This window comes from Mus musculus, chromosome 16, assembly GCF_000001635.26.
Source record: "Mus musculus strain C57BL/6J chromosome 16, GRCm38.p6 C57BL/6J".
In the NCBI taxonomy this organism is placed as follows: domain Eukaryota; kingdom Metazoa; phylum Chordata; class Mammalia; order Rodentia; family Muridae; genus Mus; species Mus musculus.
Genome location: NC_000082.6, coordinates 42,042,527 through 42,070,451, shown reverse-complemented (window position 1 = coordinate 42,070,451; position 27,925 = coordinate 42,042,527). Strand labels below are relative to the sequence as shown.

The 27,925-nt window shown below is 37.9% G+C and overlaps 2 protein-coding genes across 7 annotated transcripts in view; both read right to left on the bottom strand.

Moving 5' to 3' along the window:
* The window catches only part of Lsamp (limbic system-associated membrane protein), a 2,197,426-nt gene that overhangs the window by 111,228 nt on the left and 2,058,273 nt on the right, over nucleotides 1–27,925 (bottom strand). The window lies entirely within an intron of this gene.
* The window catches only part of Gm52229 (predicted gene, 52229), a 105,939-nt gene continuing 78,072 nt past the window's right edge, over nucleotides 59–27,925 (bottom strand). Inside the window, exon 1 of the mRNA XM_030249356.1 lies at nucleotides 59–27,925. This exon is cut by the window's right edge and continues 78,072 nt beyond it. The gene's annotated coding sequence lies outside the window, so the exon portion shown is untranslated.

Genomic DNA, 27,925 nt, shown 5'->3' with positions numbered 1-27,925 from the left:
GTGTTTAATATAAACAATGTCTCCTCTGTCCCTTTTTAAATTTATAAATGTTTTACAATTTTGAGATAATTTAAAACACAGATTCATTTTCAATTGTTAGAAACAATATAGGAATCTCTCCATATTATCTAACTTGTTCTCTCAAATGTAAAACTCTAGAAAAAACACTTAAGAATACAATTGCTGACCATACACTTATTTCTCAAAGTAGGTGTCAAACACTTTCCCAGGGTGGCTCCATCATTTTGTATTCCCTCAGATATAGCAGTGACAAAGTTTCACCACATTTATGCCATATTTGGTATTGTTTCATTTATTTTTAGTTTAGCCATTTTGATGGGTGCATACTGATATCTTAGTGTTCCTTAATTTACATTTTAAATTACTAGTGATGCACAACACATTTGTATTTACTTGCCTTTTCCAAAAAAAATTGCTTCTCATTGTCATCAAAATGTTTATTCATTTAAATTTCTAGTTTTCAGATTGGATTCTATATTTGTACTTTATTGTTGAGTATAGAATCCTTTCTGTAGATTTATATATTTTAGAGGATGGTTCTAGTTCACAGTTCCTCTCTGTACCTTGTTTCTTTTCTTCTTCTTCTTCTTCTTCTTCTTCTTCTTCTTCTTCTTCTTCTTCTTCTTCTTCTTCTTCTTCTTCTTCTTCTTCTTCTTCTTCTTCTTGATACTTTACAAGGCAGATTTTTTTTTAAATTTGGATGAAACTTTCTTTATTGGTTTGTGGATAATACTTTCAGAATTAACTCTAAGAACACTATGCCTGATATATATCATGAAGACAGTTTGTTTACACTGGTTTATAGTTTTTCCTTTTTACATTTGATTCTATAATCTGTTTCGATTTTACTTTTTACATAAAATGTCAGAGGGATGTTGATGTTCCTTTTCTTCTTATTTTCTTTGCATTTGTGCTTCTACTAAACTCTTTAACCTCAGCTCAACTGAATGGGCAGAGACTTGCTACTTCAGGGAGTGTGAGCAGTACTGGATTCCCAGATGTAGCATACTGACACTGGTGGGATGTTCCACTGGTCAGAGGCTACGCCAAGCTCAGATTGCTACGTAGCCTTTTGTCACTCCACCTTCACTACGATACATGGCTGTCTCTCAGCAGCCATGACTGTAGGTACCTAGGTTTCATACAGCTCCATGTAGGCATAAGTGAGCCAGTAGCCAGTTTATTCTGTGAGTTTTGGCTGTGGTGCAGTCGTTACTATGTAGACATTCTGTTCTTGCTGCACTCACTGCCTTTTACTCTTCACTCTTCTGCCTTCAATGCAGCATTTTCTGGTCTGCATTCCATTGGTTTTCTGAGACCACTGTCCTTCCCAGCTCCAAGTCTCACATACACAGCACAACAAAACACAAAATACAAGTAAACCAGCCTGTCCACCCCATCCCAAAGTTCCCACAGAGTCTGCTCATTTCTCCAACCAATACAGATCTGCTTTCTTTTCTTTGTTATGTTTGTTATGTCCTGTGCAGAGTTTACAATCATAGTCTACTGGGATAATAGATATAGTGATGTGTACTGCATCTTAGACACATGGGTTCCACTCAATTTCATTCGTTAAGTAAAATTTGATGGTCTAGAAAATATACCATGTTTATTCGGGCAAGCAAGCAATATCTGAATATGCTCTTCAGAGCCCATAGCACAAGGCTTTAAGAAGGACACATGCTTGAATAAACTCTAGGATATTCATGTTAATGATTTTTTTTTTAGGAGGAAAGAAAACAAACAGCCCATGTCTTTATAAATTGTGTAATCTTTCCACCTCTTGGGGAGAATATATGCTATTTTTATTTCCTTATTGACTGAGCTGTCCTTCAGACTGGCAACTAGGTTTCTGTTGCTTTTCTCTGTGCAGCTGAGTTGATGCCTCTAGCTTCCAGGCCTTGATCACTACACCACATCCTTTCTGACCTGCAGGCTTCTGCTCTGTCACTATGTGGTATTTACTGAATATTTTCCCAGAGGAAAGCCTTGTGTTGAGGGCTTAGCTGACTAGATGCAGCCAGGAGAATCAGGGCCCTGGGCCTCCCTAGGGCAACAACTGGGAGAGAGTGGAAAGGCACACAAGTGTTTCAGATTTTAAAATGCATCCCTTCAACACAGCTCTTTTGAAGCTTTGTGGGAGTACTACATTAAGAAAAGAAAACTAAATAGCACACAAGCTCCCTTCTCAGTTGATGAGGAATCTCTTCTTGGTATGAAAATAAAGACAGAGTAATACATAATTTATGTAGACTGTCACAAAATGCTTGCTTCTCAGAGACGCTTTTTGGTGGGATGGGGCGGTGTGGTACATGTCACAGGCTGAGATTTGTTTCCTGTCACACCAAGCCTCAGCCATGTTGAGAATGCTGTCCAGACTTTAAGATGAGAACTAAACTCATAAACCAAGGATCAGAAAAAAAAGTTCAAGGCATCAAAGAAAAGACATACAGAGAAACCAAAAGTAGTTCAGCCCAGCACAGTGTCTAAGACAAACATGTCATTGGCCATTAAGCAGATATGACAGATTGACTCTCTCTGTATATGTTCATGTTCGTGTGTGTGTGTGTGTGTGTGTGTGTACATGTGCGTGCATGTGCGCGCGTGCGCACACTGGGTGTCATTTCTTGGGAGCTGTCCATCTTGATTATGAGACAGAGTCTCTCTGGGTTCTGTAGATCACCTAATAGGCCAGGACAACTGGCAAGAGAGCCACAAGAATCCCTCTGTCTCAGTCTGTTTCCACCTACCCAGTGCTAGAATTATAAGCACATGCTTTTTTTTTTTTTTTCATTTTTTATTAGGTATTTCGCTCATTTACATTTGCAATGCTATACCAAAAGTCCCCCATAGCCACCCACCCCCTCTCCCCTACCCACCCACTCCCCTTTAAAGTGAGCTCTGAAGACTGAGACCTGGACCTGATGCTTGAAAGGCGGGTACCTTATTGACTGAGCTATGTCAACAGTTCAAGAGTGGTATCCATCCATCTATCTATTTGTTCATTTATTTACTTATTGTCTAAATGAAATTTCTAAACACTTTATAGATAAAGCCCCAGAGACCATTTCCTTGATGTAACTTTAGTCAAGCTCCTCTGCCTTTAGTGTTCCCTCCAAGGCTTCTGTGTACAGCCCAGATTTAGTAAAAAGTCTTGAGAAGTCACTTTAGTAAATGTCGCAGACCCTTCCATTTCTGATCAAATTTTCAGTTCCTTTGCCATTCTTGCCTTTATGTCCTATCACTCCTGGCTGTCAGGTCCCGAGGAACCTTTATTTCCCCAAATTCCAAAAGGCAGAGGGACAAATCCTGGCTTTCAAGTTCCCTCCGTATTACAAGCTCTGGCAATACAGTTCAAAGTCCATGCTAACACCCTAGGCCTTCTGACCCCCTCTCCTACCCCTAACTCCCTCCAGCTCAAGGGCTTCCCTCCCCACAGCTAGTCATTCTTCTTATACCACTGCTATCTTACCCATGCATTCTCTTTGTCTCCTTTTCTCTGTCTCTCTCCTTTCCCTCTCTCCACTCTCCTACCTTCTCTCTCTCTCTATCCACCCTCCCCACCCTGCTCTCCCCTCTCCACTCAGCTTTTGCTTCTTTCACCTGCTCACCATGTTCAGTCATCTTTCTCTCTCTGCTCTGGACTCTTCTGGGAGCCTCTGGCTCCTTTCATATCTCAAATCATAAAATTAAAAACTTTTCCCTTAACTATACTATGAACCAGTCATGTCATTAGTTATACACTGGCCTGCTGGCAAAAGGCATCATGTTACTTCAGTTTAGGCATTACTGTCTTCTCTTGATAAATTTCCACCCATCTACCTGTCTCTTAACCTTCTGCAAGCCATTCTTGGCTAAGAATCTCTGCTTGCTGCTGTATTTGCAAATGAACCCAATTTCTCTCTTAATTTACAATGACCTCACTCTTAAGTCTCAAATATTGGGACAAATAGCTGAGATGCTAAATGGCTCACGTGCCTATTTAACTTATCAAAACAGATCTGGCCACCAGGTTTTCCCAGCATCCCACAGTCCTACTCGTTATAGTATATGGCTGGCATACACAACTGGACCGCCTACCCTGAACTCTCCAGTCCAAGGACTCGGATGCATCTTCCCCTGGCCCCCACCTTTCCCTATATAATCCAGGCTTTTTGTCTAGCCTTTATCCTCTTGGCCTCTCAGTCTGGCTCTCATCTCTTTTGTCTCCTCTCTCCTCACATGGCCCAGCTCATCCTGGACATGTTTACTCTAGATTCTCCCAGACGTCCTTGCCTTTGGCTGTGCTTTTCTTTTTATCTACAGTAAACCTTCTCCTCCACCATACCTAGGAGCAGCCTTGTTCTTTCTGTTTCTGTTTTTTCATTCACTTACTGCCACTTTAATGTGTCACAATAAGGTCTTCTGTTTTTAATAAAACCTGAATCTAAAGGACCAGAGTAGAAGCCTCTCTTCTCTTCCCTGTTCTTTTTGTTTTTGTTTGTTTGTTTTCTTGAGCTGATTTTTTTTTCTATTGACTAAGTTATTTATTCACACTACAACCCCATGGCAGCTTCCCTCGCCTGCTTTCCTCCCAGTTCCTCCCTTTTACCTCACATCCCTCTCCAAATACCCCACTTCCCCTTCTTTCCAGAAAAGGTCAGGGCTCCCGTAGACATCAGCCAGCCCCAACATATCATGGTGCACCATAATCTCTTCAAATGACACTAGACAAGTCAGCCCAGTTAGAAAAGGAATCCAAAGGCAGGCACTGTAGTCAGAGGCAGTCTTTGCTCCCTTTTCATCTCCTCCCCATTCTAATTAGACTTCTATCTTTACCTTTAAAAGTTAGAAACACACTCACTTTCTCACAGGCAGGCAGAATGCTCATCGTTACTCCCAGATCCATCCCTTTTAGTTGTATGTCAGACAAACCCCATCTATTGTGCCCAGAAGAATGAGAATCCAAGTGTGCAGCCACACAGATTTCTGAGGTCTCTCCACTCTTGTGAACCCCTTGTAATTCTTCTGCACACTTGGGAAGATGGAATTGGACAGAACATTTTTATAACTGAAAGGACTGTGTCTTAAGTTAGACTCCAAAGACGGTAAGAGAATAATCACCTTAAAAGAGGCAGGGAGGGGGAAGGAAGGAAGGTGGGGACTATTTGCTTCTTTTATTTACCTGGAAGGCAGAAGGCCATGAAAGCCTGAACCCTGCTGTGCTGTATAGAAATGGACTGAAAGAGATGTCTTCCCACCCTTTCCATGCTGAGGGTTATGTAAGCTACTGAGGAACTGGGCCATCTAGGATTGGCTACATTCTCTTTAGTTTTCTTTAACAGAGAATCAACAACCCCAGTAAAGTTTGACATTCCTAACTTGGCTAAGACAACTGCCTTGCTATCAAATATGCCTCACTCAGCTCTCTTATATTGGGCAATGTCTTGTTGATGACTGAAGTGATAAATTTAGAAGTGGAGAAATGAGATGGGGTTTCTATAGTGTCTGCCTGCTGAGTTGTAAAAGGTTCTGCTGACTACAGAGTTTTGCTGCTTCAAGAGACCTCCGAGATCAAGGAGGTCAGCTCCTCCCTTATTGTATAAGTGTGAGGAAAGAGTCTTTGAGCCTTGTAGCAGTGTGATTGAGATTTCCAAACTAATTAGTGGCCGGGGCAGATTAGAAATCTTGTCTTCCCACTTTCATCTATTTACTTCTCCATCACTGTATATAACTGTTCAATGCACTTGCTGCAACCTTTTATAGTCACCTTTTGAAGGCTCCACAAATGAAAATATCTCTACTAGATGACACACTTAGAATATCAAGGTTACATTGGTCTAGAAACAAGGGTAGCCAACACATAGGTCACGAGAAATGTGTGAATGAAGACAACCCTGCTTTAAGTCATTCTCATCTGACAGAGTACACATGAGACTTTGTAACTCTCTGAGTAAATCAGTCACATCAAATCGAATGTTGAATTCCAGTGTAGGATATTAATGTTTAAAATCTAACATCAATCATCCAATAGTGAGGTCTTTGGAACCAAACACAGGGGCTCACAGAAGATTCTTGCCTCTTCTGCAGATTGATCTCCAGCCTGCCTCTTTTCTTTGAAGTTTGTAGTTTAGTCCAGTAGATTGGGAGTGGTGGAGGAATTAAAAATGAAGAAAGAAAGGGAGCAACAAGGGGCTTGGTAGCCGAAATACAAAGAGAGTCAGATGCAATGGAATATGAAAGTTGGTACACCTAACGTATACAATGAGCAAGCAGAAATGCAACTTTCTGTTGCATCTTTCAAACTTCAGCTTTTCAATCTCAAGGCTAAGTTCCCATCACCCAACAGTTCTTATTTGTCTTATACATAACACAAGTCAAGAGAACGAAGAAACACTCAATCATTTACACTGTTGGACCTTAAGGTGTGCCACATGAAGAAGAATGCTTTTCCAATGCCTAACATTATTAATGGTACTCTGTTATGCTTGCAGACAGGAGCATGTTGTCATGGGACTCTTACGGAAGACTAGGAGAAAGGATTGTGGGCCTCAAAGGGGATAGGAACCCCACAGGAAGACCAACAGAGTCAACTCACCTGACTCTTTGGACTCTCAGATACTGAACCACCAAGCAAAGAATATAAGGGGGCTGGAGCTAAGCCTACCAACACATATGGAGTCGATGTTTAGCTTGGTCTTCATGTGGGTCCAGAAGAAATGGGGCAGGGATTATCTCAAAAGCTGTTGCCTGTATTTGGGATATGCTCTTCTAGCTCAGTGGGAGAGGAAGCACCTAGCATCACAGAGAACTGAAGCACCAGAGGAGGGGAATACCTGGGGGTGTGTACACCCACTCAGAGGAGAAGGGGAGGGAGTGATGGGGGAAGGATTGTGGGAGGGGGTGACTTGGAGGGGGCAGTGAGGGGATGTACAGCACATAAGTGAATATGTAAAAAAAATTAAATTAAAAAAGAATGCTTTTGGCATTATTTTTGTTGTTGTTGTAAACTATGTTTTTATTTACACTGAATTTCTTATTCATTCCTTCATTGAGAATTCTAACTTTGTGTAGTGATAAATTTTTATGAAAATATCTTTTGATTCCCCCAAAGACTGACCTTTCGGCAGACCTCACAGCAATGTTAATAATTCTCCTTGAGATCATTTAAGACTTTGTATTTAGCCTGTAATCCTACTGTGAACTCAGCTTGTTTAAATTTAATCTGCCTTCAAGAGGACAATGTAACTGACCTTCCTGCTCTTGGATTTCCAACGTAATCAGCTTCTACAACCTAAGTGAATTCATAGCTAAACCTTTAAGTTATGTGTTTCTCCATGTCACCAACTCAACCTAATGTATGTGTGTTTATACATTTGTACTGTGGTAATAATTTGCTGAAAACACACAACAGACCTTAAGATACCTTATAACAAACATTTGCATAACTGTTGGAAGCAACTTGGCAATAGCTTGATAATGTCTGCTTGAAGTACTGAGCACTTCTAGGTCAGTTAAATTCCATAAATAACCTCCTTCCTTGTCAAACTCTATTAATATTTCTGTAATACATCTATCATTCCCTCTATAGGCAACGTTTTCTGTGCCATTCACCAAATACACAGTGAAACCCTTTGTGAGAGACAGACATCAAGCAGACACAGGGACAGATAAAGACTCCAACCCAGACTGATCAGATAAGTTACAGGGACAGATCTGATAGACACAACAGACAAGCTACAGACAGACTGATAACTACAAAGTACACACAGATGTAAAGCACAGGGCTCACACTTAGAAATCACTCCCCAAAGTCAGGGTGTACAAAAAACGAATAACTACACAAAGTCAGAGTTTTCAAAGAAAGAATGAATAAAAAAATCAATGTGAAAGAAAAAAGAAATTATAATGAATCCAAGAGTAAGTGTTTTGCTTTCTTTCTTTAATACAACATAAACACACTTTAATCTTCTCTGAGGTTATCTTTAATTTGTTAGCTGGCACATGTTGAACGCTCACTTCCCAGCGATTGCAGACTATGAAAATCTAGGAGTAATTCTATTGTAGGAAAATGTTTATATGCAATTTCTTTTGTTTCTTAGGACACGAATCTAGTAAGATGCACCGTTTTCGTGTTGGAGAAAGAAAAGCTAAATCAACAAAGCCAGAGCACTTGCCCAAAGTCAGAAGCTACACCCAAGTCTCTCTGACTCTCTTCAAAACAGTATACACAATGCCTTTATACTACTTTAAGCCTGGGGGGAAAGGACAGAAAGCAAATGACAATGTTCTCTTATAAAAGGGAGCCTTGCTTTTCTATGAATGAGGTGTGCCATGTATATATTAATAAAAGCTCAAAGTAAGAGACCAACAGTTTTGCAAAATCTCAAATAAAGGAACAAGTGCCTTTACTAATGACTTCCTGAAACTTGCCTGGGGCCCACAGCTGGGAAGGAGAAAATGATTGCATCCCAAGGCACAGAGTGACTTACTGCAGATGGTCTTGGTTATTTCCTAGGCTGGGAACCTTAGAGGGAAAATAAAATATTAAGGTGAGCATTGAAGGAGGGCAAAAAAGTACCCGATAGCTTTAAGCAAATCATGGATACTTGCTTCAGTACTTCTGACTTGCAACCAATTGCTGTTTCTTTTTTTTTTTCTTACCACTTTAGATGATTGTTTATTACTGGTCTTTGTTCCTATACTGTTTCTGCCTTCTGAAATGAAATCCTTCGATGCAGAGATTACAGAATCTCTGAAGCAATTGGACCCATCTCTCAGTCATTTTTTTCTTTATCATGTTCCCAGAAGTGGTTCCCAAGTATTGTTATTACCACCTCATCTTTTCTTCCAGGAACTGCTAAAATCATTTTTCCTTTTACATTTTTCTTTCTATTCTTGAAAAAAAATGGATAATCGCGTATCTCTTTGTTTTGTACCATTTTTAAAGGTCACTGTATTTCATGTACTTTTGTCCATGTTTATTACATTGCTCGCCTCTAAGATTTGGGTTTTAAATGTCCTAGAAGTCAGTAAATTGAGGGCTTGGTCTTCAGCCTATGTATTATAGTAAGTGGTTAAATCTTTAGGAAGGAAGGACTAATGGAAAGATATCATGTTATTAGGGACATGACCTTACAGAAGACATTAGGATTTTGTTCCTTTCTCTCCTCTCTCTGTTTCCTATGTAATGGAAGCTAGCACTGTGGCTTCATCCCCTTACCATGATAGACCATGCCATCCTAGGCCCAAAGCAACAGGGCAAGGACCATGGTTTGCAGCAATGAGCTAAAATAAGCCTTCTCTTTCTACAAGCTCATTATTTCTGGTATTTTCACAACAATGGAAAGCTGATGAACACATTCCTCATTGCATCATTTTTCCACATTAACAAATACTTTTTTTTTTCAAGTTCATCAAAACCACTAAATATATGAATGCTCACTTTGGAGGAAAATAGCTCTCTTAGGAGAAAGAGAGATTAATTTGTTGACTCAGATACTTAAAATGGAACAAAATTTTATTCATTTTCTTTCTACTTTCACAATTTGCCTAGGAAATTATAAAACACTGCTTACTTTATTAAGTACAGTACATTAACCTGGTAAATATGCTAATGAATGAAAAACTGCTGCTTCAGCAACTTCCTTGAATATAAAAATTACCTCTGTTCATCAAATAGATTTTAATTATATATTATTATTTCCTAAAAGCACTCTGCGTTTCAAATGGAAGCAGTCTTCAGAATTCGAGTACTTGTCTGTGTGAGTCCAAGAGCACCACCTAGGACTGATGCTGTCTGTAGCTGTGTATAGGAGCCAAGTTCAACTTCAAAGTTCTGTTAACCTCTTTAGCTCACTGAGCTGTTAGGTCAGCGGTCCCTGACACTTAGCCATGGACAATGGCATTTTATTACTTGAGTGCCTCTGAGACCTAAGGTCTAGGCATGGATTCTTAAATGAGGAGATTACGAGCTCATGCCTAGGATAAGATCGTGTTATTCCCTGTAATGTGTAATGCAAAAGGTTACAGATTATTCTTCTTGGCCATGGCAGAAAACAGCCAAGTGTAATCAAGTGCTCAAAGATTTCTCCTGAAGCTGAGAAATAAATGATGTTATCTGGCATGATATTAAAGGTTTTCAGTGAAAACAAATCCAGACTCAATCATTCAAGCAAGACTATGAAATGATGATAACTTCTTAGATTAACTTGTTATGTTTTGAAGGGGAAAGGGCTATTTATGTTCTCTCTGGCTGAGGCTGCTGCCTGCTATGCTTTCCATTGGCACATGAGTGATAGGAGGTGCAGAAACCAACCACACAGCCGGCTCAATTATTCTGGTTCTGACTGTGGCTTTGGCAGTGTGATGACGAACTGCTGCTCCCAGTGACTGCTCTGCTTAAAGTAAAATCCCCATGTAGCTTCATGTTTAAACTAGGTACAAGATGCTTAAGGACAGAGTTTTGTCCTTATCTCTGTAATAGTTGTTGCCCAGACACTATGCTCCTAAATATCGCTGCAAGACCATGGAATAAGTTGAACTGGCCAAAGTAGATCACAGCTCCCCTTTATGTAGTCATTTCTATGAGCCCACCAATGTGCTTTCTCTGCTCTTTACAACATACTGAGTCATTTAATCTTAAACTGTCCAGTGAGGTAAGGTTAACTGATGGTCCAAGGCTGTACGATTGACAGAGAGAAAACTGAAATCTAATGGAATCACACCTCCAATCTTAGCATTACCTACATTGTCTGTGGAGATCCAGGAAGAGAATAACCTGCTACAGAAGAGGTGCTGCTGCCCCACTTTATGCAGGATAGAACACACCAGACTTGAAGAACTCTCCCCCTCCCTTTGTCCTACTGGATGGTGGCTTGTCAATAGGACATTCTAAATTTAGCTTCCCCAGTTTAGAAATTAAATGCCAACACAATCCACTTGGTGTCTATGCACCTGGGCTTGTTTAGCCCCAAGGGAAAAGTTGCAGGTGACCTTTCTTTCTTGCACTTCCTAGATTTATAAAAATACTGTCTATGGTTAAGACATCTCAACCACACAAGCTGAGAGAGAAAGGAGCACATAACTGCTTCACAACAGGCCCAGCATTCTGGGGCAAAGGCTTTGTATTCCACTGGGATTCTATAGGGCTAGTGCTGCTTGTGTGTGCACGTAGGAATATATGTGAGTATATTTGTGAACAGGAATAGACAGGTGTTTGGGAGGTTAAGCATTAGTTTTGGTTTTGTTATTTATTTCTTCTTGTATCTGGATTGGACACAAGTTGTTGCGTCTCTCCTATCCATGTTGTATTTAGAGAAAATTAATTTTTCAAAAGGGGCTGGCTCTGATATGTGCAGAAGTTGGTATAGTCTCTGGAGAAATAAAATCAGGTTTAAATTTGAGTGTAATAAAATCATTTATCTCTAAAGATGGGATGTCTTTGTGTTTAAAGAATTATCTATTGATCTATCTATCTATCTATCTATCTATCTATCTATCTATCTATCATCTATCTACCCATCCATCATCTATTGATCTCTATCATCTATAAATACATCTGTCCACAATTCTGCATGCTCTTCAATCTAAGAAAGGAATAATTCTTGGTGAATGACACCTCTTTAAAATGTATTTTCATAATTTTATGCTTATTTTTAAAAAGTCTTCCTAAGAAAGAATAGAATATGATCTAACATGATGGTTCTGGAGACTAACTGAATTTATATCCCTGTTTTCAACATTTGCTCTTTGTGAGACCATATGAAATATAGCCTTAACCTCATGACATTTGTTTGTAAAAGTGTAGGTAATATAAATTGTTTCTAGAGTTACCATCATCATCAGTTACAAATATCTTGCATGACACCTCTCTAGTAAAACTCCCTCTTGTATGACTGAAACTCTACTTGTTGAAAGCTACTCCTAGTCCATATTTTCATCATCCTTGAGAATACATATTATAAGTTTTATATTCTATAAATTAGACTTTAGTTACTACACATAAGTAGAATTATACAATGTTTGTCATTCTGTAGTTAGTTTATTTAACTTATCACAGTATTTTCAAAGAGTAACCAGTTTCTATCATTATGGAATTTCTTCCTTTTTCTGTGATAAAAGAATATTTGCTACATTTCTTTATTATTAATTTATTAGTGGGTAGTTTTGCTGTTTCTTCCTCCTAAGTTTTAAGAATAATATTACAACAAACATAGCAGAATAAATATTTCTTAATGGATCTGCTTTCAACTTTTTAAATATTCACAAGTAACAGTACTTGACTATATCATAGTTCTATTTAAAAAAAAATTTAAAACTTCATACTACAGTCCATTATTGCTGAAATATTTTACATACCTACCAACAGTATAGGACTTTCAATTTTTCCACATCCTTTTTAATGTTGTTTTCTGTTTGTTTGAAATATGAGGATCATTTGCATTTTCCTGCTGGAGAGTGATATTGTATGTTTTTCTTATACTTGTTAGCTGTTGATATCCCTTCCTTAGAGAAATGTCTGGTCAATTCCCTTAGCTACTTTCTACCAAGTTATTTATATTTTGCTGTTGAGTTAAACATTCTGAAATATGCTAAGACTAACTTTGTGATCAAACATATGACCTATTCTTTTTTTATTCTTTTTTTTTTCTTTTGGTTTTTCGAGACAGGGTTTCTCTGTGTAGCCTTGGCTGTCCTGGAACTCACTCTGTAGACCAGGCTGGCCTCGAACTCAGAAATCCACCTGCCTCTGCCTCCCAAGTGCTGGGACTAAAGGCATGCGCCACCACACCCGGCTTGTCACTTATGCACTACAGGAGGACATGTCCTTCACTACTGGAGTTTGGAAAGTCCTGTATTTGAAGTATGGTACTGCTCAAAGTCTTTTCTCTGAGTCTTCATTCCATAATTCTAGGTAGGGTATATAGACACCTACTTTGTATCTCCCTCTAGTTGTATAACCTCCATTTCATACATTTAAGTGTTGTGATGCTTGGCACTTATGTATTTACTACTGTTACATTTTGCTTTTACCGGACACTTTCATCATTACATGGTATCTTCTATATTTCTTGTTTTAAGGTATGTTTACATGGAATATCTCTTTGAATCCTTGCACAGTTTCAGCCCTGTGTCTCCATAAGAATACATCTAAGTATCTGTAGATAGCATATACTTGGGTCTTATTTCCATTTGTGTTCATGTGAGCAAGCATATGTGGATTGAGTTTTATCTATTTACAGTAGTTATTGACAGTAAAAGACCAACACTTTTTAACTGTTTTGTCCTGCAACTCTATTGTCTTTCTTCGTCTCTTATTGCCTGTCTTCCTTTGTATTTTGTCAACTTACATAGTACACTGTTTTTTAATATCATTCTATTTTTATCCTTTCTAGGAATGTACTCTTAATAACTACTATGGAGTTTATATAAATGATCTCATAATTACAACAATCTATTTTATGCTCATAACAATTTAACTTTAATTACTATGAAACCCTATATACTCTTATCCATACACTTTGTTATTAATAACACAAATTATATTATCTTGTGTATCAATTAAAGTATTTTTTGTGATTATTTTTGTACTCTTCCCGTTTCACTTCTGTACTACAATAAAAGGAGCGATATATGTGCTAAGATTAATGTGTTATATTATTTTGTATTGATCATATTTGTTCTTTTACTGGTGAGATTATATGTTCTTGTTTTTACTTAATAGTTCATCTGAACGCAAGCAGTTCTGTTTAAGCATCACTTATAGGAAGACAGCAATAAACACCTTGGTTTAACTTAATATGGGGGAATTATTTCTCCTTATATTTTGAAGGGTAGCTTTGTTGAATATAACATTACACTTTTAGATTTTCTTTCTGCTTGGGATAGTTTTTCCTTCCTTTACTACCCAATGTATGAACATTTTAAAAATTCTAAATCAATTCTGAATGTCACTGTCATTGTTAGTAACTATAGAGGGGAAAACCCCCTTTAAAAATAGTCATAGCCCCTATTTTGTTTTTGCACTAGAACTCATAAAAATTTGCATTGCAATAGTGTGAGCAGACTTCAGCACTGTGTGACTGCAGACTTCTCCAGGAGAGTAATTCTGTATCAATTGGTCTGTTTTTCTTCACGATGCCTGGATTTTCTGATTATTGTCCAGCACCTAGCAAGGTGACCAGCTTAACATGCTCCATAAATGTTTATACAGTGAATTATGGAGAACACCCTTGCTGCCTAACCTGGATATGAATTTATAGGAACTAGATCCAAGAAGGTATTCTAAAATTTTCTGTTATGTATTTCTTAACCTCTTCTGGTCTTGACTGGAATTTTCATCTGGAATGATGTGGTAGGTTACTTAGGTTTGTTATGAACATCTGGGCAGCCTCACTTTAAAGAGCTTGAATTCTTTTTTTTTTTTTTTTTGTAAAATATGTTTTATTGTTCTTCAAAAGGGTTCAGGGTTTAGTTGTAAATCAGGCTGCACACCTTCCATCATTCTAACTTCTTTCACTTGAATGGATGCTGTCTAATCTTTATTTGGTCCAAGCCTCAAATACACACACACACACACACACACACACACACACACACACACAGACACTGTTTTCTACTTTTCTGATTCTCCTATACTCTTTTTACATGCGTCTTTCATTAAATTTGACAACTGCTCTAGGGCATGTCTCCCAGGCCTGTAGGAGTGTAGGGAGTCCATAGCATGTCAGGGAGGATACTAGATTGGAAGAGACTTTACAGATTTCTAAAATATTCTCTTCATAGTTATCAGGGGAGTAAAATATCTTATTTCAGGTGTTTAGTCATTTAGAGATAGATAAGACTTTGCCTTGTAGGTTTCTGTAGAAAGAAGTTTTGAGATTATCACAATTTATGCTGACAAGAAGAAATTATCCTGTAGAATTCTTAATAGTTTTGGGGTATGTTTCAATGGGAAATAAATGAAATACTTTAAAAACATATTAACATGTATTCCTAAATAATATCTAGGCAAATTGACACTAACCAGAAACTATTTTACTTTTGTCCTAGTTATTAAAATGCTTATAAAATTGTAGCATCCTACTTTTACCTTACTGATACATTGTGCTTAGATTCAGAATAAGAAAGCAGAATACTAGCAGGTTTTGGTCTCAACTTTTTCATCTTAGATTAAAAAGCCCATGGAACCCTTGCCACATCCCTTTCCAAATCTATCAGCTTTACAGCTAGTAGTCTATACTTAAGGTAGAGGGACTCCCCTAAGTCCTTGACCTAATCTTTTCTAGTCAGCTCCCAACTTGTATTCTGTCCTCCTTTTATAGTTCATCCTTTTGGAGGAGAGACATGACCTGGGTCCATATATTCATTAGTCCCGAGAATAAGCAAATTACAAGTATTTGTGGAGAGTGTGTTTGTGTTTGGATACTTGGGTTGGCTTACTAAGTATAGGAGACTGGTTGACATGAGTGAAAGTCAGAATTCAGTTAGCAACACTACAGGATATCCTGGTACCAATGAATCTGATAATTCTAAATTAAAACTTGGCTTCTATGCCCCTCTGATGATTGATTTTTGTAAGTTAGAAGACGGAATATTTTTGTCTAGATCTATAGCACACACACACACACACACACACACACACACACACACACACACACACACACACAACATGAATCTCATTTTTACTTTTGCACAAAGACTTACAAATATTAGAAAAAGGCTCAACTTGCCATGGTATACAGTAAGCATTAAGAAAAAGACCATGTTTAGTTCAATAATTGCAACATGTATAGCCACAAAAGTATCTGGAAATGACGGATCAGATTCATTCCAAGAAATTTTGGAATGTAGCTAATGTGAACTAGCCCTGAAACACACTGAAAGTTCTTTTTAATTAAATGCTCAGTTACTGTTTCATTTATCTAAAATTTCCATTTTATTATAAAAGTAGAACTGCATTGATTTACTGTTCAAGTTAATTGGGTCAATCAAAAATTTTCTGAGTAAAATTTTTTATGACTGCATAGAAAATATTGATGTGTCTTGTGCAGAAAAATAGGAAGAAGATTGGCCAACTCAAGAGAATGCGTTTTGTAAGACAAATCACCTATATTACATCATCTTATCTGTGCAGAACTTTTGGCCCCAAAGGCAAAGGAGACAGAACAAAATAAGTAACTTTACACATAATACCATTTGCAAAGATACTATCAGAAAAGAATTACAGCAAATCATAGAATTCATTAGAAAGATACAGTTGTTGTCGATCTTTGTATTAATCACTATCATTTTGTTTTGCTTGAGAGAAAGAGAGAGAAAGAGAGAGAGAGAGAGAGAGAGAGAGAGAGAGAGAGAGAGAGAAAGAGAGAGAGGATAAAGAGGAGTTGGGTGGGTAAGAACAAATCTTAGACAATTTGGGAATGGGGAAAGGATTTGATCAAATATATTCATAAATTTTTAAATAAATTAATCAAAAAAAGAAAAGATGTAAAATAGTACTCTGAATTTTCATGGAAGATGCATATGAGAGATTGTGGGAAATGGATGTCTAAAGATGAGAAGATGCTGTCTCCATTGTTGTAAAGGGAAATTTTATTGTGCTACTTTTGGATACTGAGGAATGAGTGGCGTACATAGAGCTCGTGTGTCTAAGAATGAGTGTGATGGACCAAGGTCTGATATTGTAGAAGGACGGAGGGAATTCATTAGTTTAAGCACTATTCCCAACTACCTAAAGGACCAAGTGGGGTTGAATTCTGTCTTCAATAGGACATCAGGACAAAGGTTAGAAATCTATGGGAAAATGGTTTTAGACCAGCATATAATTAAATGAGGTTATAGCACTGAAAGCATACTTACAGGTTCCCAAGGACAGCGAAAATGAATTCAGAGACAGAACGTGATCTGTTTACAAGTAGATCACCATTACAGTGGTTCATGAACCTCAATGAATGTCCCAGGAAGCTTTTAAGCAAACAAACCACCTAGGCTTACATTACTAAGGCATGGGGAGTCTGATGCTTTGAGGGTCTGATCCAGAATCATAGGATATCATTTAGGGATATAAATCAGGAGTTGAAAGTCCCATCACTAATGTGACTACAAATCTCAGCATATGCTGAAGATATTTTGGAGTTTTGATTAAGGACATTTGAATTTTCTAGAGAATGTCTTTCCAGACTTTTGAAAGTTTTTCTCCTTCACTTGACTCATATCTTAAGTAGCTCTATTTCCTGTCCCTCTTCCTTGTCTTGCTTCCTTACTCTTTTCTCTTATTAGAAATTCTCTGTATGCATCTTTCTGTTGGTCTCTTGGGAACTAAAATAGCTTTTGCAACAAAGACTTCCTATTATTTCCAACTGCATACTCAGAAAGAAGGCCGAGAAAACGCATGAATGATTAACATGTTTGTTACATTAACCAATAGGTACATGCATGAATGAAAGCTTGTTGGTTGAGTTTGAATCATAGACTATGGTCCTCATTCTCCTCCCCACTTAATAAGAAAGATGCTTAAACTCAGGAATGATGACTAATATTTTTAGGGGGTTCTGGGAGAATCATACAGCATATAGAGAATTGATTTCAAATGTTTTTGCTCAGCCAAAACGATTAGACAAGGAATGGTAAGAAGAGAGTGAGGAGAGTGTTGGCATAAAAGACATCAGAATTCAAAAGAGGCTAGAAAGCAGTGGAGCGAAACAGCCTGCTGAGAAGCTAGCTACAGCAGTTGATGTCTTGAAATATTCACCAGGCTCTGAAAGACCACATGTGCATTGGGGGGAATCTGTGTGAGCACTTGTCATCGGCTACTTTCTATCTCTTCCACCTTCTATCTGCCTCCCACACAGGGCAGCATGCCACCTGACCATCCACTCCCGTACCTGATCAGACTCACCATTACCTGATGATGGGTCTATATTATTTTTGTTTGGTAGAGTAACCTTGCATCCTTCCTTCTCTTAATTCTTTGGCTTCACCCGTGTCTACTATCTTTGCTCACTCTGCTTTAGCTACACTGAGCTTGCTCTTTGAGCACATCAGACACGTGTCTTTCTCAGGACTTCACAGCGGCTGTAAGACTGCTGGGAAAATACTCTTCGAGAGGCTGCTTGCTCTTTTTCCTGTTCTGCTTCAGTGCTTTTCTCAAATCTCACCCTCTCAGAGATTCTGACTTTGATAAAAGGAGAAAGGAAAGATAGAGTAGGAGACAATAGAGGATAATAGTGAATATGATAATAATTCATTCTACGTGGGTATATATTATCAAGAAAAATAAATAAAATAAATAAGCATAGCAACCATTCATGTTCATTAAATATACTCCAGAGACTACAATAATAGTTATGCTTTCTATTTTTTCATGTGGTTGTTACTAGATTGTAATCATTTATATTGTATTTATCATACTAATTTATTTTTATCAGTTTTCCTAAAATATTTCTTTCAAATAGACTATTTATGGGCACACTGAAGATTTTTTTGTTTGAAATTGCATTCTCATGTCCAGAAAAGTACCTATTATTTATAGTGCATGCTCATCCAATATTTACCACACTACAACATAAGTGAGCACAAATTAAATAAAGCCAGGAGAAAATTCACTAATATCTTTGATTCCAATAAGCAATTTTATGGTCTTTGCCTTTTTTACTTTTATCCTCATTGATGTTTGATATAGTTGCTCAATTGTTATTGAAAAATTATAAGTGCTTATTTAGTGCCTAGGGTACACAGAACACTTACATTTCAGCTTTTGAAAGGAGCTGAAGCAATATAAGTCCCAAGTATTTTATAATGGGGCTCTGAATGGAAGATGTCGATAAAATGTCTTCTAAAAGACCACGAAGTATGACAAAGGCTTTTCCTGAACAATATATATGTGAGATACTAAAGAGCCACAATTGCTTACTAGAAGTCAGGGATTGACAGAAAGATGGAGAGATACTTCTAAATGTTTGTGTGGCAGAGTCATGAAGAGAATAGGTGGCTAGGAAGATGTCAAGGAAAGAGATGATAGAAAGACCCAAATAAAACTGCACAGGAAACTTGGTCCAAGAGTTGAGGTTACATTTGGTATCCATGGGTCCTGGATTATAGCACAATGAAGAGAAATGGAGACAATATGAGGTTTCTGAAAGAATGTTTAGGGTCTTCCACTTGAGGTGTTAAATGTAGAAAGGAAACAGGAATAAGGGTTTATAGGGCAGAACACCAAAGTCATGAATTAAAGAGTGGTAATGTATGTTTTGTTCTGTATTTGAAATATTGCTTTATGAGTGAGTTTGGAGAATTTTTCTTTTACTTAATTTATTTCTTGCACTTAAAATTATTTATGTGGCTATGAATCTATCTGAGTTTATTTCCTCTGTTTATGGTGCAAGTGACTATAGAGGCCAAAAGAGGGCGCGTCAAATTCTCTTGAACTAAAGTTACAGGCAGTTGAACTTCACTGGTTGTAGGAGCTGGAGACCCTGATCCTCTACAGGAGCATTAAGTGCTATTAACCACTGAGTCATATCTTCAAACTCAATGTATATGTGGGGTGTGTGTGTGTGTGCGCGTATGCACACATGAACATATATGTGTATGCACAAATATATATGCACTTATATATATGTTTATGTGTATAAACATATATATATATAAACATATGTACACTTGTATGCTTTAGGAAGTCAAATATTGATAGTTTAATTAGCTCTGAATGTAATACCATTTTATGGGAGTTTGGGATTTTTTTTCCCTTCTTCTCCATGATGTACTTGTTGTGTTGACTGTAAATAAAGAGTGACTTAGACCCTACCAGAAAATAGCTCATATTTTTTGAGAATTGGCATAAATTTGATATAATAGAGAAATAGATATAATCAATTAATTTACAAATGAAGATTAGAAGCAGGACAGAGTAGTCAAAAGACAAAATAAAATTAAACAAACAAACAAATAAAAACCAAGCATAGATGCTTAAATTCTGAATCAGCATATGTGCTTCATGGGCTTCAGGAGAGACATAGGACCTGGAAGGTTGTGTGTGTGTGTGTGTGTGTGTGTGTGTGTGTGTGTGTGTGTGTTCAGGAAAAGCAAAAGAAGTCACACAGGTCTCTACTTGTGACATTGCACCAATCCTCAATCCTCATATAGGTGGTGTTGAAACAAACTGCATATTCTGCATAGAATAAAGTGAATGAAAAAAATAAATTCCCTCATTTATTTTCAGGACTTCTCTGAAGGGCATAAACCTCTATATTTACCAAATATGCAGATAAAAATACACACAGAGCAGGGGGCAGAGGAGAATGTATGGAAGGTCATGACAGAGTCAAATAATTGGTACTTCTGCAAAAGGCCACACATTAATCAGCTGTGTCACATAGACCAGTATATTTCATCTGGTGAGTACATTGTGAGATATCCTTCCTTAAATACAATGTTAAGTTCTTAATTATTTACAGAAGACAATCAATCAAACAAACAAACAAACAAACAAAATCCCACAATATAATGAAGGCACAGAATAGCTCCCCCTGAAATATACAGAGATTGCTCTAGTTAAGTAGAAATTACTTTTGGGAGACATGGAAGGTCATAACTTCACCTTCCATACTGTATTCTGTGAAGTTCTATCCTCTCTGCCTGAGTCTTCTGCGACTAAGCCCAGTCCTATTCTCATGGCCATCAAAGAACACCAGCAGTCCAAGAAGGAAGAGCAACTATTGGTTTACCACATGTCTTCTCGATGTCTCATAAGATGGTTTATTTGTTTGTTTATTTTTGAAATACAGGGGCTTTTGATCACTTGGAATTTAGAGCCGAGAGGGCTAACCATAGAACCCCAGTGGTTGGGGTTGGGGAGAATCTAATTAACGGCATCTACTTTACAGCTTGATCTGATCTGATGTTCTATGTTGGAGGGCTACAGTGATCCCTTCTCAGCACATTGAAGTAAGAGGATAATCTCATTTTGTCAAAAGGATAGATCCAGAACACCAGGGAAATGGTACAGGTGTTAAAAGCTCTTCTGGCTCTTGCTGAGGACCTGGATTTGGTTCCCAGTAACCTTATGGTAGCAACAAGGTCTGTAACTCCAGTTCCAAGGGACCCAAAGGCCTCTTCTGGCTAATGAAGATCCCTGCATGTGTACAATACACATGACTCAGGCACACATAAATACATATAAAAATCATAAAATCCCAAAGCACAGATCTGCTAAGAATCAGAATGGAGCTTTTATAGTATCATCTGAGTCTACATCTTAGACAGAAAAATGTAGGCAAAGCATCTAATGAGCATGTGTTGTAGGTTAGGTGAAGTGTCATATGTTTTCACCTCTCCTCTATTATTTGAGCAGTTCCCTTCCTGGGGCTATAGAAAGTCGGGAGTAGTGGTGTGGCTACAGTGTAGCTATTTTTCTACTAGGGAGAGGTGTTTAGTTGGATATAACAGTGTCCTAAGTGCTAAGTGAGATCAGATTGGGAAATAATAAGTAAACAAGAGAGAAATATGTGAAGAAAAAACCCAGTCCAAATGGCACTAGCACTCAGCATCCTTTTTTTTTTTTTTTTTCTCAACGTCAGTTCATCTTAGAGTTTATAATCCAAGTATACCATGAGAATGTGTGAATCGTTAGGTCTGAACAGCTTTGAAGTGATGCCAAGGATTCCCTTAGTGACCTACATGCTTGCTAACTATTGCATTTTCTACTTTGAGAGATGGGGAGGAGGGATTGATGGAGACTTCTATCTTTGGATGTTTCTCCACCTAACATAGGCTAGTATCATAGAGCTTTGTCTTTGGTACTTGTTGTGAAGGTCACCAGGGCCTTTGTATCTGTACATATAAGGATAAGAAGTTAAACTTCACTCTTCTAATAGCACATCCAGTCAGGATTTGTATGTGCTGTCATAGTTTATAAAAACAAGACAAATTCATAGGAATTGGATACAAAAGAAATCATCTGAAATTGAAGTCCTAGATTCCTTAATGAATACTTTTGTTCTTGGAGGGAATGTGATAAAGGTCATTGTTGACTGCAGGTGATGAGCAGCCCAGTTGGGTGTTTATTCTAAATATATCACTGCCAGAGTCACCCTTGGCAGCACCCTGCTTCCTCCTTCCACTTGGGATTCCCCACCAGATGGGGAGAGAGCTCATTACTACCCAGGAGGGAAGGATTGATGCTAACACCCACAGCAGCAGTTCAGTCAACTCTTCATTACTCTTCCTGCTGCCCAAACCCCCAGTAGCCTCTGGTGAAAAACCTTGTCCATGCCACACTACAAATCCCAAGGCACCTCACTAATGTTTCACTCTTCATGGAGGTCATGACTAAGCCGAGCAAGACTTTTCTTTGGCTGCCCCCAGCTGAGTGACCTGCTTTCTCAGCAGCACGATTTCTCTAATGAGATTGTTTCACAAAGAGAAGAATGAAATCAAGTGTCAGGGGGTTGGATCAAAGGAGTTCTGACGCTCTGAGGCACAAGGTCAGGCTGTAGGTAAAAATGAGTGCTTAGACCACATAGGGTCCTGTTGAGAGCCTATGCCACCTTTGCCATATATCTCTTTGTAACAACCCATCTTTAAAATTGTACAAAGAATGGCTTATGCAAATAATAGGATTGATATAAAGAAAGATGGATGGAATATCTAGCATATTTGTGTTTTTGTACACTTTAATCATTATATGAACACTTGTTCCTGCACCAATCATTTTATACCCAGTCCCTAACATGATCATAATATTATGGGGTAAATTATTACCATTCCAAGTTTATTAAAGTACTGAAGCTTAGAAATGTTGAGCAATTTGTCCCAAAATAGAGTGCTAGCAAGTCATACAATGGAGGACCCTCCTCCCCCCAGTTTTTGTCTCCAAAATACTAAAGCTCAAACACAGATATATCAAGGACTAAACGCCTACTTCAGAGGTCAGCATTTTAGGAGCTATAAAGGCAAACAAAAAAGTCTGTGGCTTTAAGTCGTCTACAATATAGCACTGTAGACAGACACGGACATGGAGAAGATTGTGAAAAGTTGTACTCAAAACAGTGCTCTATGGGAAATTTTTGAATGAAACTCTAGTGGATTAGAGTGATAGTGAATAAGTATAGTGTGTTATTTGAAACCCAAAAACAACTTTGGAGAAAAATATGCTTATTTCTACATTATATATATGGAAAATTGTATCTCAAACTTGCTGAAAAAATATGGGAGCAAGGGAAGTATTTGGGCCCAGGGCTTCTGACTGCAGTGCTAATACTCTTAAGTTTTATATAATACTAATTGAGCATCAAGGGAAAACTTGACAGACAAAATGTGGTTCAACTGAGAAAATCTGAATACATTTTTTTTCCAAGAGAAGGTCTTGGCAGGAAGTGGGTGAAGGTCATTTCAAACAGTAGGGAAAAACATGTGCCTCAAGAAGGGCTTCCAGAAGCACTGAGTAGTCACTTAGGAAGAAAGTAGAGAGAGCTCAGTGTGAAAGCGAAGGTCGAAGCAATGATCACGTGAATCTCATTCTGCACCTGTAGCACCATGTAGACATTAACATTGTGAAAGTTATCTCGTAGAAAAACCGTAAACATAGGATGGTGCGACTCTACACCATCACTACATCTACATCACTACATTTTTGTAGGCCTTAGTCTTTTCCAGAACTGTTTTCAGACTTCACATAAAAGTTAGACTCATCCAAGTAAAATTATTTTCGAGGTTACCCCAAGAAAGCAAGAAAGGAAAAAGAAAGCATAGAGTTGTGAGGGACAATAAAGGGGCAATGGCAGGATATAAGTGATTTGAAGGGGGAGTGGGAAAATGTGGGGGAGGCTTTAATTAAAGAGAGAGGTCAAGACAGAAAGAAAAGGAGGAATGTACAATAAAAGTAAAGATATCTGAAAAAGGCATGAGGACTCATATATTTACCTAAAAGTACATGTAACACATATGTCATTGTGTATGTATATTCACATATACTTCTAAATGGAAATTTCCCATCTTGGCAGATAGTTTTTCTCCAAGAGCCAAAAAACTATCTAACAAAACCTCAATACCACACATGAGAAGTCCCCTTTCGAATTATTAGTCACTGTAGTCCAAGAGACTCCCTCTTTTTGGTTGCCTCCCAGAGGTTGAAGGTAAATCCCTATTAAAGACACCATGTGCATCAGACACAAAACATGGTCAGAATCACATGCCAGGGGACCTCATAGACCCTAGATAGGGAATGAAAATTATCGTTTAGATAAATTGACATAGGATGAATTTGCCTTTTAAATATTTATGTTTAAATACATAGACAAATACTACTTTCTCAACCTTAATTAGAGAATTTTTTTTTCTTTCCAATGAAGAGCAGTGAATGTAGAGACTCATGGCTGAACAAAGTACTGAGAATAAGTAATGGTTGAATTCTTGAGCAAGATATTTTACATCATCTCTTCAAAGGCTCAGGGAAAATTTCAAAAGAGGGAGGAGCATAAAATGAATAACAAAATAGCAGTCTAGCATGTCTCTTGAATTCTCTTAACTATCTGACTTCAGAATATCCACTTAAATGATTTAAAGCTGTGCTTGCTTTACATCACCAGATGAGTGTGGTGCAAAAGCCTGCAGTCCCAGCTTTTAAAAGGCAGGGACACAAGAAGGCTGTCCTTGGTGACATTTTACTTCTCAGATAGTAGTGGCAACAACACTAATAATAATAATTGTGATGACTATGATGATGATGAATAATTATTAATGTTAAAGTCATAGAGGCAAGAAAAATCTAATTCAAATGGAGACATGAAATACCAGCAGGTGCAGATGTTGTTAGAACAGGCACAAGGTAGAGACAGGAAGCGACCTGTCTACCAAAGGAGAGAGGTAAATCATAGTGAACTTTTAACCTTACCTGATAAAGACTTAAATGTTAAACCCTTTGAATGAATTCTTCAAAGTTGATGAGTTGGATACAATACTCAAATAATGTGAAAGGGAACATTGAGAGGTGACTAAGTCATGAGGGCCATGGCATTATGAATGGATAAATATCACTATTGTAGGGATAGGCTCTTTATCATGACGGTGATCTGTTATAAGAATAATTTTGATTCTGGCCTGTGTTTGTTTCACTCTACCCCTTTGGCTTCTATTGAGCAATAATGGAAGATAAAAGTCTTGGTCCTTGACTGTGGGCCTTGCCTCCAGATCTGTACAAAATGAACTTCTTTTGATTATAGTCATTCTGTTATATGCTATTATAGCAATATCAGATGGAGATATTATAATTTGACCTTGCTGGTATCCTCTATAGGCTCAGGTATTTAAACCCTTGGTCCCCAGCTGGTCCAAGTGAGACCCTTGCGACCTTTAGAAGGTAGGACCTCTCTGGAGCAAAGTGGGTCTTTGGAGGAAGATCCTGAGCTTTCTAGTTTGACACACCTTTGTATCTATGCTCTGCTTCCTGGGGATGGATGCAATGTGACTGGCCAATCTCTTGCTCCTGTCAGAAGCCTTCCTTGACTGCTTCCATGTCTTTCCCGCCATCAAAGGCTGCATCCCTCTGGCAGTATAAGCCCAAGTAAAACTTTTCCGATGATTTGCTTTTGTCAGGCAATTTTATCACATTAATGGAAAAGTCACTAAGGACAAAGGGACGAGGGAGAGATAAAGTTAGTGACAAAGTAAGAGATAACAGATAAAGAACAGTGGGGTGCAAAACTTACAAGTGGGAGTAGGAGTGTTTTAAGTCTAGGATGATATAGCGAAAAAAGTCTGTCTGTGGTCAAAGTAAATTTAGAATCTGCTAAGAAGGCCAATGGAAACTACTAAAGGTTGTTTATAGGGCAGCGACAGCCACCAGGGACAGGATCATGGGAATCAGACTCTAGGAAGGTTCAGAAGACTGGCTGGGACTCTACATCTCTTGCTCAGGTAGGTAATAATCCTAGTGTTTGTACAAATCACGATGCAGATGAAGATATGGTACAGAAAAGGTTCAACAGGCTTTTCAAATGATAAAACTCAAGGAATGAAGACAAAAAAGTAATCAGAATGAGACTGGATGAGTAGCTTTATTACAAATAACCAGTTCTTAGAGGAAAGAATAGCTATCAGTCATGATGACACTGAGGTGTCTGGAAGACATCCATATAACATGTTCAGCATGAAGGAAAAGTCTGTCTCGATTTCACAGCAGCCTGCTTTGTGCTACGGTATATAGTGAGATCACTGGACCAAGCATGAAGGGCACTGGCATTCTAGGGATAGGGAGTGAAACTATTATGTACAGCAGCTGGGAGAACAGGAAGAAAAGTTCTCAAGGCTTTACCAGTTAGGCTGAGCCACTGAGTGTTGTTAATCAACTGGGAGGAAATAGTAAGAACATTTGGGAAAGAAGTCAACATGTAGAATTAATGTGGACCAAGGAAGCAGAGGCAATGAATGTAATTGATTGGTTCCACAGTGTTGGCATGGGGGGAAAAAAAAAAAAACAAGTAGAAAGATGGAGCAATGGATTGAAGAATTTAGCATCATTGAAGGAGGTCTTTCACTGTGGAAAACACAATTCTATCAATGTCTTTGGATATGACTTTTCAACTCAAATGGATGTTTTTATTTCCCTTAAGACATATTTCTCCCAAATGTTTTCCTTGAATATATGGCTCATACTGTGCTTTAAAAGTCATGTTGCACTCAATGAAGGTCATGTGCAAAACACCACGATACTATACTTTATTTGAGCCCTTGAAACATGAGAAATTGGATACTGTATTGTGAAAGACAGGCGCTAGATGAGCTAATGGTTTGAGCAAACAGACTGTATGTTTTTGCATTAAGTTGGGAAATTTTACTTTCTCTTCTGCCCACATTGTTTATGTCTGGCTCTAGTTCTGAATGTAGACACGTGTAGGTAATAGCTCTATGTTTGTTATTAATTATCTTTGAAGCATGGGACAACATATTTGATTTCTGTGGGTCTCAATGACATAGTTTAAGCACAATGGTTCCAGATTTCATAATCTACTGATTATATTATAATTAGAGAATGCTTTGATTTTGTTCCTGGGTTTAGATCTGTTTGGAGGAAGGTTTTGGGAAGTACTGTGTAGATGATTGGCAGGATAAGAATATTGGTAAAGAGTTGAGAAAAAGTTTCAAGAACTATGTACTGAGCTATTTATTTGGGGATATGAGAAAGGCATGGATGAGATCCAATATATAATGCCATCCATCTAAAACAAAGAGAGAATGATTTCTGAAAATTTATATATGATTTGGGAAAGATAATTTGATGAATGTAGTATGGATAAACAATATTTTATGTGGTTATTGGATAAACAATATTTCATTGGATATTTGCTAAACAATATTATTTATAGAATTGGATAAAATATTAGATATACAATATTTTATGATGTATGTTATACTCCCAGACATGAGTTTTCTTTTGTTTACTGTAGGAGGCATGAAGGTTCTTGTACTCACAGAAAACACTAGGGAAACCATCTTTGTTCCCTTAAACACAGGGCTGTCTCTTCAAGGGGAGAGATATATCACTTGTTTTCTGCCCAGAAGGCTGGGACATAATGTGGTTAATATTCTGGTGACCTTTGTGCTATCAGTGTGATCTCTGAACCCTTTTCATGAGCTTGTTTTTTTCAGTCAATCTATAAAACCTATCTTTATGGAAGATGTCACATATACTTTACAAAGAGTTTTGATTTGTTGTATACATGAGGTTGAGTTAATTATCACTAGAAAAAGAAGTCACCAAATTGTGCTTTGTTTAATATACCTAAAATAAACTAAGGGTCAGATTCTCAAAGTTTGAACCAGCACCAGCTACTGAGTCATGTTGAAACATACTACCTTCTTGTTTCTCATGGAGATCATGACTCTGCTGGCCATGGTGGTTGTAGAGACCCCCTGTAGTTTACTG